At 40.5% G+C, this 15,169-nt stretch overlaps 1 long non-coding RNA gene across 1 annotated transcript in view; it reads right to left on the bottom strand.

The window, feature by feature from the left end:
* Nucleotides 1–7,698: 7,698 nt before the first annotated feature.
* LOC125615734 overlaps nucleotides 7,699–15,169 on the bottom strand; it is an 18,718-nt gene continuing 11,247 nt past the window's right edge. The window contains exon 2 of the long non-coding RNA XR_007346318.1: nucleotides 7,699–7,981. This is a non-coding gene — a long non-coding RNA (uncharacterized LOC125615734). The remainder of the gene's footprint in view (nucleotides 7,982–15,169) is intronic.

Below are 15,169 nucleotides of genomic sequence, written 5' to 3'. Positions count from 1 at the left end.
ATTCACCAGTGTCTCCCTCCTACTCTGTCACTGTCTCATCAGAGAGCTGCTCTCCGATGACTCAGCACTGTCATCTCATTCCAACCTGGATGGAACTTGGGATGTTTCCTCTCTTCCCCAACCTGGATCTAAGGGAGTCATTGGTAGATACACTCCTGTGATCCCTGACTAAGCTCTGAGATGAAGGACATGCTTGTCCTTTAATTCTTAAATCCTCTTAGATGGGGTTTTTGGCATTTCTAAGTAGGATTAAAGCTGCCAACATGCAGATTTAGTGAATCACTGCTGTGATTAATGTCGCAGAAATACAAAGAGGGACCAGTCAGTGGAGGGCATTCCGTGCTAGGCCAGGTGTCTGGACTGTGTCCTGTTGACATTGGGGAAGCACTCCAATGTTGAGTATGAGAGAGACACCTCCCCTCACGTCACCATTTCTGCAGCACATACTGGTGTCAAGCCCTGTGCATGTGTCCTTTATAAGTGATCTTATTTCGTGGCCACAATCATCCTGCAAGGGAACAATCCCTCTTTTAAGTGGCACCTGAAATCATGCCTCTTTCTCAGCAGGAATCCCTGAAAACACAGAGCAAATACAGGGAACCGGCCCCTCCAAACTCACTCCACACACTGCAGGGCAGTGGCAGCTGGGGTGTGGCCAGTTCAATTCTTCAGAAAGTTAGTCCCTGAGGGAGGAGTTCATTTTTCACTGTGGCAGAGGGGAGAGGAAAACTCGAGGTTAAAATAACAGTGGAAGGGAAATGATGCGATTCCCCCTTGAATCAGCCATTTCCCTCTTCTTTGCTTCCTGCTTTCCCAGAGTGGACTTATCTGTTCTCCTGCACTTCCCTCCTTCCCCTCGGCTCACAGTCCTGCCACCCTGTCATGGATTTTCTGTTTGTCTCATGTCCTTTCTCTCTAGTTTCTGCAAGCTGGCCTCCTGTCCTCTCCTGGCTCCTTTCCCCATGGCATGTCTCTGTGGGCTTGTGGACTGCTGCCCGTCCGCTCCATGCCTGTCTGCGTCACTCCACCTGGGTCTTCCAGGCTTCCCTTGGTAGCCTCTGCTTGGCTTCCCCCCTTGTCTGTTTCTGCTTATCTACCCTTGCCCAACTCTCATTTCTATTGGGGACAGCGGATGTGTACCTGAGCTGCAGACTTGTCTTTTCCTTACTCTTTATTTATTTATATTTTTAATACTGGGGTCTGAACCTGGGGTACTTTACCACTGAGCTACATCTTCTTATCTTTTGAGACAGGATCTTATTAGGGTTTTGCTAAGTTGGTGAAACTGGCCTTGAATTTGTGGTCCTCCTGCCTCAGTCTCCTGAGTCTCTGGGGTGATGGCGTGTACCACTGCATCTGGATCTTACTCTTATTTTCTTCTTTGTGACTTCCTGTGCTCAAAATCCAGCTTCACCATGCCCTAGCTACGTGGATCTGGCAAAGTTCCTTTACTTCCCTATACCTCTGTGTTCTCCTCTGTAGGATGAGGATGGAGTTGGTACCTCTCTTTAGGATTCTTATGAAGATTTGATGATCTATTTCATTCTAGTGTAGAGGACCCAATAAATCTCAGTTCTTGTACTGATGGTGATAGTATCTTGTTCTGACATTTCAATTCACAAGAATTCCCTAGAAACAGCAAACACAGGGGCAGCTTTGGGTGGAGAGAGAAAGGTGAAGGGTGGCTAGGTGTGGCATGTTCTCTAGACACCAGTTTAGCTTTCCTTTATGTATCTCTTCTATAGACTGAGAAGAAGAGTTGCCTGGGCTTTGGTGGGAAGGATACTGTATTCTTACTTACCAGATAAGCAATAAAATGAAGAATAAAGTAGTTTGGGTGAACACCAACTTGGTAGAAATTTCTTTCAAAAACATAATGAGACAAAAACAAGCAATGCTCAGTAGGATTGGCACTCCATCTGCTTTGTTCCCTCCTGACGCTCCATCAAGATTCTTAAGTGCAGTTTGGATTTGAAGAACATCTGGAATCAGCCAAGCACATGTTTTAAGCATTGACATTATAATCTATATTTCTTGCTGCTCAGTTATGCCTATCGGCTATGCATCGACCTCCAGAGATGAGGCCAGCCCTGCATTCCATTTAGATAGCGACCAAGCCTCACAGAAACTTGGGGGTCTGTGGGGTACTTTGTGTGTGGGTGGAGGGGTGGTACTTTGCCGCAGTCTGGCTGGGCACAAAATAACCGAGCCACCACAAAAGTCTTGTAGATTCCAACAGCAACTCTTTATTCTCGAACTGTCACCGACACTCTACACGCACGTTCTGGGAAAATCCACACCTCCACCGGGCTCTGCATCCCAAATACTCTCTGAATCCCTCAAGAACTCAACGGGAACTCAAGGAGTGGGCGGGCGCCTGAGGCAGCAGGATACGCCCTATTCCCAGCAGGATCCACACCCTAAACCTGGAACCGCCCTAAACCCAGATCCGCCCTGGTCCTTGAGCAGGGTCACCTTTCTCAAACATTTATGCAATGTCACTGCAAATGACCTGGGTCCAAGGCAAGCCCATTTCCACAATGGAGAGTCCTCCCTCTAAGCAACATTGGGTAGGCTGACAAAGAAATTGCCATGTGTCGTACCTACTTGGCTATGGCTCTCAGCAGTACTTATCTTTGTTTCTGATCAAAAAGATAATAATCATTATTGAAACATTGGAAAATAAAGAAAAGGGTAAAGAAGGAATAACAAACATTCATAATCCATTCTCCCCAGAAAAAGCCAGTTGTAATGTTTATGTGTGAACAATTTTATATGTGGTGTGTGCATGTGTATAGGTATATACATACACATACTATACATATGGTTTATATATGTTGTGTGTGTTATTCTGTGTTTTTTAGAAAACTCAATCAAGACTATGTTGAAGATATATTTAGAATGCTGGTATTTTGGGGTAGCATATATCCTTTTCTTCTATCCTTAAGTATTCTTATGAGTAAACTATTTGAAAACTACCTTGATATTTGCTAAGTGGATGTTCTATCAATTCAGGTCTGCTAAGAAGCAGATGCCAACAAAGAAGTGACTGTGCATGAAGCATTGGGAGAAGGCCCTGGTTGGACAAAGGGAGAGGGAGTAGGAATGGGAAGATGAGGTGGAACAAGGCTGACCCTGAGAGAGAAGAGCTGGAAGGAAGGGCTGGCGGGGAGAGTGGTGCTGAGACTGGCACAGTGGTCCATTGGATAGCTCTGGTGTGGGGCAAGAACAGCCTGGCTATCTTGTCCTCACCTTGCAGGGTGTTATGGTTTAGATGTGAGGTGTCCCCCAAAAGCTCACGTGTGAGACAATGCAAGAAGGTTCAGAGGAGAAATGATTGGGCTATGGCCTTAACTGCAGCAGTCTGGCTGGGCACGAATAACGGAGCCACCACAAAGCCTTGTAGGTTCAAACAGCAACTACTTTATTTCAACTCTCACTGGCACTGCACCCCCGCTTTTCTGCCAACGCCACCCACGCGGCCCTTCCAGCAACCCCCCACACCGGAAATCCCTCCTCTGGCACTTCCCCAACCAATGGGAACTCTCTGGGAATCCCCACGAGAACTCCAAAGTAGCGGGCACCCGAGGCAGCAAGAGCCGCTCCATTGCCCGACAGTAAAGGTCAAATATACAATACAATCAATCCAGCATCACAGCAATTATATATAGCTTAACTCAAATCATCATCTCAATGGTTCGCTGGCATCACCTCTCAACCACTCCATTCTGGCAAAAATGCATCATTCCAACTCTGCTCTGGCTCTCAGCACTTAACCTAATCAGTTAATTAATCCCTGATGGGATTAACCGAGGGGTAATTGAAGGCGGGTGGGTGTGTCTGGAGGAAGTGGTTCACTGGGGGGCATGGCTATGGAATTTATATTTGCATCTGGAGAGTGGAGTTTCTGCTTTCTGATCACCATGTGACCTGCTTCCCTGTCACACTCTCCACCATAATGTTCTGCCTCACCTTGAGCCCCAAGGAGTGGAGCCGTCCTTCTACAGACTAAAACCTTTGAAACCGTGAGCCCCTAAATAAACCTTTCCTCCTTTACAGTTGTTGTGTTTGGGCCTTTTAGTCACAGCGGTGAAAAAGCTGACTAGAACACAGAGACAGCACGGCCTTATCATGAACAGAGGATATAGTAATCTGCAGAAGCCCATAAAGGTCTCGGATTTAGAGGTGCCATGTATCGTAGAAGGGTACAGGGACTGGCAGCAGGATTGATAGAAAGTCTTTTGAGAGGACAGACCTCCTATGACCTCCATTACCCCAATTGACCATATTCTCTTAGGAGATGGGAGGTTTACCTTAAAGGGGCTCAGATTGAAGGATATTAGGTGGGATAGAAGGTGTGTTTTTGTATAAAGTGTAAAAAACATTATAATATAAAAGCAGATTGTGTAAAAGTCTGCCTGCTGACCACAAAGGCCCCTGGTCACTTTCATTATCCCACTTTCTTGGCTTCAGTTTTTCTGTCTGTAAAAATGGGGATAAAATATCATAGTACTTAACCTTTCAGTGTTGCTTTAAGGAATAATTATGCAAAGCATATGGAACAGCACCAAGTGCTGGGTATTTGCTATTGCTGTTTTTGCCATCTCTATATATATTGAGCCTTTTCTTTTCCACTTTTCCATTTGCCCAATCTTATGCTGTTATCATATTGTTGTAGCTAATTAGGCTTCATAATTTGTCTACTCTCCTTTGCAATATTTTACTTGAAATTAAGCACTGGCCTTAATTAATTTGTAGAGCACTGACCTTTTGACAAGATATGACCTATTTTCAAAATGTGTATGTCTCCATTTTTACTCAAATATTTGGTGTCCTTTGTGTGCTTTTAGTTCTCTTCTTATAACATCTGCATATTTTTCTTAATTTTGTTCCTAGGCCCTTTGTAGTTGTTGCTGATGTGAGTGGGAATTTTGACTCTGGTTTATTTTCAAATTACTAAGTACCAGTAATTATTTATAATGAGGGATTTACATGCTTATCTTTCAGCTGGCTACCTAATTATGTTATTAAATATTTTTAGAATTTCTAAAAGGTTTTCAGTAGATTTTTTTCTTGAGGTTTGACTGTGAAATGGAAACAGAGATGAATGCCACCTGTTTCCCCCATGGAGCTTCTAATTCTAATGTGGAAATTCAGTAATAGGTAATGATAAGAAAAATGGTCATCTAAGGCCACCTACAGTTCCATGGCAATAGCTCACCTGTCACATAAATTTTTCATGACTTGAAAATACGAAGAATGTAGACTACCAGCTGGACCCTAGAGTATTTTTAAAGTTATTTCTTGAATTTTATGTTGACAAATTATAGTTATACATATGTGTGGAGTACAAAGTGGTGTGGATTTTTTAATACCACTTTATATTCCAAACTTGAAAACCTTCTTTTCCTTAAGACTGTGGTTTATTAACCTAAGGATTGTTTTTGTATTCCTTTATAATTAAAGTCTCCTCAAAAATGTTTGTAAATTCTCATTGGTAAAATTAATTTTTATAAAGCTTCAATTTTTATAGTTACTTATCATCTACTGTGTTCTTATAGGGCCTACATTATTTATTTTCTGCCTTAATGATCATGATTATCTGTTTTGTACAGTCCTTAGGTAGATTCATGTTTTCTAAGATCTTGGATTAGTGCTCATGGTTATGTTTAATCATGAGCATGTTTACAGAAATCATGTAAAGTTATGAAAATTCCCTAATATGACCATGTGGGTTGGATCCTTTAAATGCTCATATTTAGAAATTTTAGTTTTTGCAATAGGATGAACAAATAATCTAAAAATCTTTCCTATTACAAAAATACATAGATGCTATTTGTAATATAAAATACAACCTTCTAACTGCTTAGCTGAGCCTTCTCCCTAAAAAAAATAGTTAACAGGGGACTAGAAAAACATTATAATATTAATATTGTAAACACAAGGGTTAACACTGCAGTTGTCCTGGGGTTGGATGGGAATTGTAGGGAAGGAATTGTCAGTTTCATTAATCCAGGGGGTTGTGATTAATACTCACATGTGAGTAGGAGATAATGCCTTGGGCTCACGAAAGGTAGGGTGTTGCCAAAGAAATATCATAACTGGAACTCTTAAAGGAATATATTAACAGTTAAAGGCTAAATTAAATATACACATCCAAAAATTCACTCTCTAGCAAAATATAGACTCATCTGTGTGGTGGTTGGTAGTCATATGCAGCTATTGTGTCCAGGAGATATGCCCAGTACAAATTTAGAAGTATTCCAAGTTTAAAGTGCTGTATGCACTATATTTGAGATACTTAGTTAAAAAAAAAGATACCTCATTAATAATTTGTGTATTGACTACATGTCAAAAATGTTAATATATCAGAGTACATAAAATGTTATTAAAATTGTTTTCAACAGTTTCTTCTTAATTTTCAAATATAGCTATTAGGAAATTTAAAATTATATAGGTGGCTCCCATGAAAAATAAAATAAAATTATATAGGTGGCTCCCCTTTGCAACTTACATTTTCCTTCTGTTGGGTAGCATTGATTTAGACCAGTCCTGTTCAGGGATATGAATGGGGCAAATGTCTCACCTAAGAATTCATAAAAATGGATTTGCTCTCATATAAAGATTTGTCCCAGGCCAGTAACATTCTATGGAGGTATATAGCATCAAATCAGGTAGCGCCGAGCTCCCACAGAATATTCCCACTGAATATTATCTCATAATTTAAAATTATGGAACATATGAAGAACAACTAATATGAGTGAATAAGGATGAGCAGATCCTACAAATGTTGAGATTAGCCTCCCTAGAACTTCTACAAATAGAACAATTTGATAGACATGATTAGATAATTTAAAAAAATGATTTAGGGCACAAAAGAAGAAATAAATATGAATTGGGAACTGGATAAATAAATTATGCAACAGACATCATCATAACCTGCATGCCACCCAAGCTTCCCTGTGCACTGACATTTAAATGAAATTGGCTCAAGCTCTCTGACAGTCTATGGAAAATCCAACACTTTCTCTGAGACTTCTATGAGTTTTCAGGGACTAAGTTCCTATGGGCATTTTCACTGCTATGTTCTGGCTCTCATCAACCCCAGGTTTCAACTTCCAGGCTGCAAGCCAACCCAGACACATCATTCACTTCTTTTCTTGGACTGTCCTCAAATCATTCTGGTGAGACCTCTGTAGTCATAACAGCCTCTCTTAAATGTTGGGGATGGGCTGTAACTGTTATGTTAAGTATTGCAGATTCCTGAAAACTTCTCCCACTGTTTTGCTCTGCCTCTATCCCCCTCTGGGACTTTCACGCTCCACTTGGTTTAGTCTGCTGCTTGCAGTTCCAAAGACTCACAAAGGACTTTTTTCTATTCTGGGCTCATGCTCTTTGGAGACACAGAAGGACTGGGAGAGAGTTTGAGAGTATTCACTTTGATTTTGTATTTCTTCAGCCTGTCTCTGCAAAAGGAATGACATAATATATAATATTTCCCACTGATAGAATTGTTAACCTCCCATATGTAGAAAGCAGAAGCCCAACCAATTTCATTTATCCATTGATTTATAAATATGTAAATTTACATGTAAATCTTATTTGTATCATCCCACCACTCACTATATATTCCATATTTGATTAAAGTTGCTTCTACATTGTGAAGTGAGAAAAAAAAAAAGAAAAAGAAACCCAGGATACTGAACAATTTGATCCCATTCTTGTTTTTTAAAATATAGAGATCCCATAGAAAAAAGATAAGAAGATACATTACCAAAAGGTTAACAGTGAATGGTTGGATTATGGGTGCATAACAAAATGCTGCAGACTGGGTGGTGTAAGCAAATGAATTCTATTCATTTATTTTCTCATGGTTCTGAAGGCTAGAAGTTCAAGATCAAGGTGCCATTCAGATTGGTTTCTGGTGAGACCTGTTTTCTTGTTGCAGGCAGCCACTTTCTTGTGACCTTTCCTCAGTGCACTAGTAGAAAGACAGAAAGAGAGACAACTGGTATTTCTTCTTTTTCTTATAAGGACCTCAGTCCTGGTAGATTAGGACCCCACCTTTATGAACTCATTTACCTTAATTGCTTCATTAAAGACTCTGCCTCCAAATACAGTCACATTTGGTGTGGGGTTTCAGCATATAGATTTGGGAGAGACACAATCAAGTCCATAACAATATGTATCAATTTTCCTCTCTATATTTCTGTATAATTTTTTTGTATGGAACATGTACTCCTGCTTTAATCAGAAAAGAAAAGGTCTTTTTTTTTTTTTTTTAAGAGATGCTATTGCCTAGATTGAGCAAAACCAGTTACACAGAACCTTTACCAAATTTCATCTGAATAACATCTATTGTTCCATGGTCCATATTTATTGCATATTTATTGTTTGTCCTGAATCCCTCCCTCTGTGTTGAAGGAGGAATTAGGACTAGGAATGGTAAGGATATTTTGGAGACCCTGGTGAGCTAGGGCTGACTCTTGAATGCTTGAGAGGATTCCAGCATTCATTCCAGCATTCCTGAGATGACCCCCTCGAGGGCACTGATTATGTTGATATTGTGTTTTCATCCTATTCCAAATCCCCCCAGGATCTATTTTCAAGGTTAGCTTAACAGAAGCCTGTAGTAAATCCAGTTAATTCACCAAGACCCAGGAGGGCTGAGGATGGTGGTTGGAATATTCTGAGCTATCCTTAAGGGAGGATGCTTTTGGCAATTTTATATTTGAGACTGCCTCCCCTCCTATGAAATAATAAGCTCCTAATTGGAGAGTCAGCTGTCAGATTAACAGAAAAATGCATCCTGCTCAATCACATCCATGATCATGAGCATGATTTTTGGAGCTAAATTGCTTGGAATTTGGTTCCAGCTCTGTTGTTTATCATGTGAGTGACCCTGGGCAGATTTTTAACCTCTTAGTACTCAGTTTCTTCATCAGTAAAATGAGGATATAATATTTCTTACATGATAGGGTGGTTGTGAGGATTAAATGAGTTAATACTTGATAAGAGTGTTTACTAGCACATAAGCACATTTTAATGTAATTTGATAAATAAATAACTGGATGGTGATAACCTCTAATCCAGTAAGATCAGAAATCCCCCAGACTTCCTGTCTGATTATCCCCACCGGAGTCTCTGACCATTGTTGATGTGAACATAGAGTTGCACCCACACCCTGCACCCCTTTCCTGGAAACAGGATGAAATTTGCCAGTTTCATGAATTGTTAGAGCTGAGGATCCTAGAGCTTCCCTTCAGCCACTTCCTTTTGTACATAGAGAAACAGACCTGGGGGGCCTCAGTCATTTGCTGAGCTCCACACAGCTGGTTTATGGCAGGACTGCAGCCAGTGCACTGATTCCAAATACACTTTTGTTATGTTAAGTTGAAATTATTTTTTTCTTCTGCATAAATATCTGATATAGTTGAGCATGCATGTCATTTGGTAAGAGGATAGAATCATGAATAAGCCTCTTCTAAGTAAACAGATTACATTCATTAGCATGCTTTCATATTACAAATTATCTAATCATTATAAGCATTGAAAACAGTGCTAAATGTAAAATGTGAACTGTATTGTTGGTGAATTTTGTCATAGGGTAGTTAAAATATTTCCCTCTTTTAGTCTTTTATTTACCTTCTCACTTCTTTTCTTCCATTCCTTGGAATATGGCCAAATAGCCATATTGGCTATATTTCAACATCTATTTTTTAGTAATATTAAGTTTTTAAAAATCCACTATGTCTAATTCACTATAATGAAACTATATAATAAATGATAAAACTAACCATAAAATTATAAAACCAGCTCCATGCCATTGACATTTGGTGGCTTCCATTTTAGGGTATTGAATATGAGTCTATAATATACCCCTTTATTTTTCTTTTCTGATTTGTTGCCAAAAGACATGGACTCAAGATGGAAATTATGTGATCAGATGCATGAATATTTTTATAGACAGAAAGATAGTTTGCTGGACATTTGTCCCACTGGCACTGCCACCAGCAGTTTGTGAGTGTACTGTTTCACCCTCCTCTTCTCAGCCTCACAGATTTACTCACAAACAAGTGTCTTGTACCAGGAAGGGTTCTTCAAGGTGATGACAGATCATCGTTGTGTAAGGGTAAAAGAAATTGAAGTTAAAGTGTAAAAGTTAAAGGGTAAAAGACCGGGCATTGTAAAGTTTCTAAGCTGCAAGGCCTGAGTTAAAATGTAAAGGACTAGGTATTGTTAAGTTCCTATGCTACATGCAAAACCTGAAATTCCTGTAGCTGTTAAGACAATGCTTGGAACCGCCCAGTAAATATTTCCCCTGACCGCCTGGTTGTTTAATAACTTAAGGGCTCTGTGTCGTCTTGCACGTAGGCATCGCAGGGCCTAAACCTATCAGTTTGAATGTGTACCCCGCTTTAGAACTGACCTATCACCCCCGCCCGACCTGTTCCCGCCAATGTATGTACTAATCAAGTCTAAGAATTGTTGTTTGACTTTCCCGCGGTGTATGATGATTTGTTAAAGGAGACTGTGATGTATGTAAAGTCCTGCCCTCCCCAAAAAGTGTACTTAAGCATTGCACAACCCCTGCTCTGGGCTCTGGGCTGTTCTCCCTTCTTGAGTGAGCACGGAGCCCCAGCATGCTGGAATCTCAATAAACCCCTTTTGCTGTTGCATGAGTCGCGGTCCCTTGGTGGTTTCTTCCTCCGACGTTCGCTGGACCCTTACAGTTGAGTGTTACATGGAATGGTTTCCCAGGTTGGAAAATTTCCCTGTTTAATTTTATACTGGGTTAGCAAAACCTATAGAGACTATAGCGCTTTGTATAACAGGTATTCAGTTATACAAACTTAATATATATATATATATATATATATATATATATATATATATATATATATATATATATATAATCTCCTATAAGATCCTGACCTATAGTGGGAGGCTATAGTATTTCTACCGTACTGTAGAAAAGGGAAGCAGAAAAGAGGAAAACAAAAGGAAAGGCGAGGAGGGAAATTATGGAAGAGGTGCTGTCAATTCCCTGAAGAGGAGATAAGAAGCCTCTCCCACGAGGACAAGGTCACGACCCTACTGAGGATATCCAGGTCTATTCCTAAACCCTGACTTGAATCTCCTTCCTCTCTTCCTCTCCCCACCCACTATCCCCGATGACTCTGACTCCTCTCCACTTCCTCTTGCCCTGGACAGACTTGTGGTCTCAGCTCTGCCTACTTACCGGGTCAGGCATGTTGCAAAATCCCCAACCTCACAGGGGATCAAAGATTAAATGCGGGGCTGGGGATGTGGCTCAAGCGGTAGCACGCTCGCCTGGCATGCGTGCGGCCCGGTTCGATCCTCAGCACCACATACAAACAAAGATGTTGTGTCCACCAAAAACTAAAAAATAAATATTAAAAAAAAAATTCTCTCTCTCTCTCTCTCTCTTAAAAAAAAAAAAATTTAAAAAAAAAGATTAAATGCATGTGGGCCCTGCCTTTCTGGAATGTGAAGTATGATAGGAAAAGAGAGGTGGATTTTCTGGGTTAGCTATTCTGAAACTTCCCAGAAGAAGCACGGAGATTGGACTGTGAGAGTTAGGGAAAATTTGGACAATGTTTTGTCCCTAGATTTCTAGGATCTTTCATGCCCTCCAGATCCATGTTGCCCCAGTCACCAACCCAGGTACTCCAGAAAGCTGAATATGCCAGGAGGGTGTAAGAGGTTCAAACATTTATCAGACGTTATTTCCCCCTTGATTTGGAAGATACTTTTCATATTTTCTGTCTTAGCGAGGTGAAATGAATTTTTAAGTCAGTGTTCTCTTAACCCCTGTCTCTCACTCTGCACAAAACTTAACTCAAAGTGGATCAAAGACCTGGGAATTAGACCAGAAACCCTGCACCTGCTAGAAGAAAATGTAGGCCCAACACTCCAACATGTAGGCTCAGGAACTGACTTCCTTAACAAGACTCCTAAGGTGTAAGAAGTAAAGTCAAAAATTAATAAATCAGATGGCATCAAATTAAAAAGCTTCCTCATAGCCAAGGAAATAATCAAGAGTGTAAAGAGAGAGCCTACAGAATAGGAGAATATCTTTGCCACTGGCTTTTCAAATAGGGTGTTAATTTCCAGGATATGCACAGAACTCAAAAAATTTGACACCCCAAAAAACAAAAAATTAAAAACCAAACCCAAAACCCAATCAATAAATGGGCAAAGGAACTGAACAGACACTTCACAGAAGAGGAAATATGAATGGTCAACAAATATATGAAAAAATGTTCAACATTTCTAGCAATTAGAGAAATGATAATTGAAACTATACTGAGATTTCATCTCATTCCAGTCAAAATGGCAATTATCAAGAATACAAGTAACAATAAGTGTTGGCAAGTATGTGGGAAAAAGGGTACACTCATACATTGTTGGTGGGACTGCAAATTAGTACAACCATTCTGGAAAACAGTTTGGAGATTCTTAAAAAACAAGGAATGGAAGCACCATTTGACCCAGCAATCCCACTCCTTGGTATCTATCCAAAGGATTTAAAATCGGCATACTATAATGACAAAGCCACATCAACGTTTATAGCCGCTCAATTCATAGTAGCTAAGCTATGGAGCCAACTTAGATGCCCTTCAACAGATGAAAAGATAAAGAAAATGTGGTATATATACACAATGGAATATTACTCAGCTCTGAAGATTCATGGCTTTATGGCTTTTGCTGGTAAATGGATGGAACTGGAGACTATCATGCTAAGTGAAATAAACAAGTCCCCCAAAGTCAAAGATCGAATGTTTTCTCTGATATATGGTAGCTAATTCAAAACCGGAGTGGGGGGGGGGGAATAGAAGTAAGATCAGAGGAGTAGACAAAGGAAAATAAAAGGAAGGGAGGAGAGATGGGATAGGGAAAGTCAGTGGAATGAATCTGACCTAACTTTCCTATGTACATATATGAATATGCCACAGTGAATCTCACCATTACATACATCCACAAGACACTAATTTAAAAAAATTACCAAGGTAAATAGATCAGTAGAGTAGAGGGAAGGGAATAGGGTGGAAGGGAGGGAGGGAAAGGGGAAATACTAGGGACTGAAATAGATAAAATTATATTCCATATTTTATAATTATATCATAGTATATTGTCATGTATAACTAAAAAGAACCAATAAAAAAACCAGAGAATAAAAAAAGGTCACTTTGCTCCAACTGGGTCAGGCAGAACTGGGACCACCAGTGTGGCACTTGGATGTTAAGAAGATGGCAGGTGATTGGATTCGCCCAGCTGGTGCCTTATTGATCTTGGCTTATGCTTTATGGATCACTGTCTGTGCTGGCCCAGCTGGTAGATTTCAATTGGTATTCCTGGGAGAAGGAGCTCTGGCCTTCCTTGTAATATGAGGAGAATGCAGGCACAACTAAGGATGTTAGGTGACGAGGGTCCAAAGGCCAATCACATTGCCTTGTCCAAAAAGAATGCACTTTGCTGATTTTAAATGTATGAGACTTGGATCATTTACAGTCTTTTTTAGTCAACATTTTTATCTCTGTGACCAAAAGGCCTGACAAGAACAACACAGAGGAGGAAAAGTTCATTTGAAGCTCATGGTTTATGGCGAACTCCATTGCATTGGGCACAAGATGGGTAGAACATCAAGGCTGAAGGGCATGGCAGAGGGAAGCAGCTTTGGACATGACCACCAGGCAGGACAGAGAGAGAGAGAGCGGAGCTCATCAGGGACAAAGTATGGATCCCAAAGGCACGCCCTCAGCAACTCTTCTCCCACAGCCACTCTCTACCTGAGTATAGTTACTTCCCTGTTAATCCACACCAGTGGGTTAATGCACAGATTAGGTTAAGACTCTCAGTCATTTCACCTCTAAAATTTCCAGTATCATCCTATATTGTAGTGTTTTGAAGGACACCTTACATCTAAACCTCAACACATCCTCTCTTCAGGTGTTATCTCTGCCTAATCTTCCCACACCAACCCAGGCCTCCTCTGTCATTTCCCTTTTCTTAACTGCAGAGTTCTGTTAGCCCAAGTATGTTGTAGTTGATTCATTCACCATTTCCCCTACACTTACCAGGCAGGCTGGAGATTGCAGGATTAGAGAAATGTCACCCGGTGAGGTAGTGCCAGAGGGAGAATCTCAAACCTCGGAAGATTGGGAATGTTTCTGAATGTATGTTTAATATCAGTGTCTCAGAATACTTGTCATTGCTCTATTATTAGGACCCAATATGGATATACGCATTTATCTGCCACTTTTCCCACTTCTACTTATGGCGGTGATGAAGTTGACAGCCCCTCACAACACAAAGAGACAAAAGGACATCTGGTGAGGAGACCTCACCCAAAGCCAAATGAACTGTCGGCCTTAAGGAGGCCAGGCCGGCTGTGATGGAGCTCTCCTCAGAGCACTGGGCCTATGTTTAGGGCTTTTGTGTTTAGGGCTTGAGCATGGCCTTTCCCATTATAACCAGGAGCTCTGGGTATGAGTAGCACTCCTTACAGGACATGGGTTTGGGGCGCGCCAGTCTGACTAGTGATGCACTTGTCTTTTCTGTACTCCCCATCTACTGATCTAAACCCCCCCATCCCTCCATTTGAGAAAACAGTGGATGGTCTATAAATTGAGCCAGTGCCTAATGGTTCTAAGTAGTAAGATTTGTTCAGAATAAAATCAAACTAGAAGGAGAGGTGCTGCTTGAACCTACTGTAGGATCTGACTGTCCACCAGTCTCCTCTGGAGCTGGAAGGGACTTTGAATACTCAGAGAATCATCTTGCAAACTATTATTTTACTATGGCTTGAAATATGTAGATCCAAGAACTCCCTTTTAAAAAAATGAGTTCCCTTTTGGGGATCTAACTAATCTGTTACTGTAGTAATTCTGTATTCCTTGGAATCGCTTTTTTTTTTTTTTTTTAATTTTTTTTTTAATTTATTTTTTTATTTTTTATTGTTGGCTGTTCAAAACATTACATAGTTCTTGATATATCATATTTCACACTTTGCTTCAAGTGGGTTATGAGCTCCCATTTTTACCCCATATACAGATTGCAGAATCACATCAGTTACACATCCATTGATTTACATATTGCCATACTAGTGTCTGTTGTGTTCTGCTGCCTTTCCTATCCTCTACTA

Source organism: Marmota marmota, unplaced genomic scaffold (assembly GCF_001458135.2).
Source record: "Marmota marmota marmota unplaced genomic scaffold, marMar, whole genome shotgun sequence".
Lineage (NCBI taxonomy): Eukaryota > Metazoa > Chordata > Mammalia > Rodentia > Sciuridae > Marmota > Marmota marmota.
The sequence above is the reverse complement of the archived record's forward strand: the minus strand, read 5'-3'. Positions and strand labels throughout refer to the sequence as shown.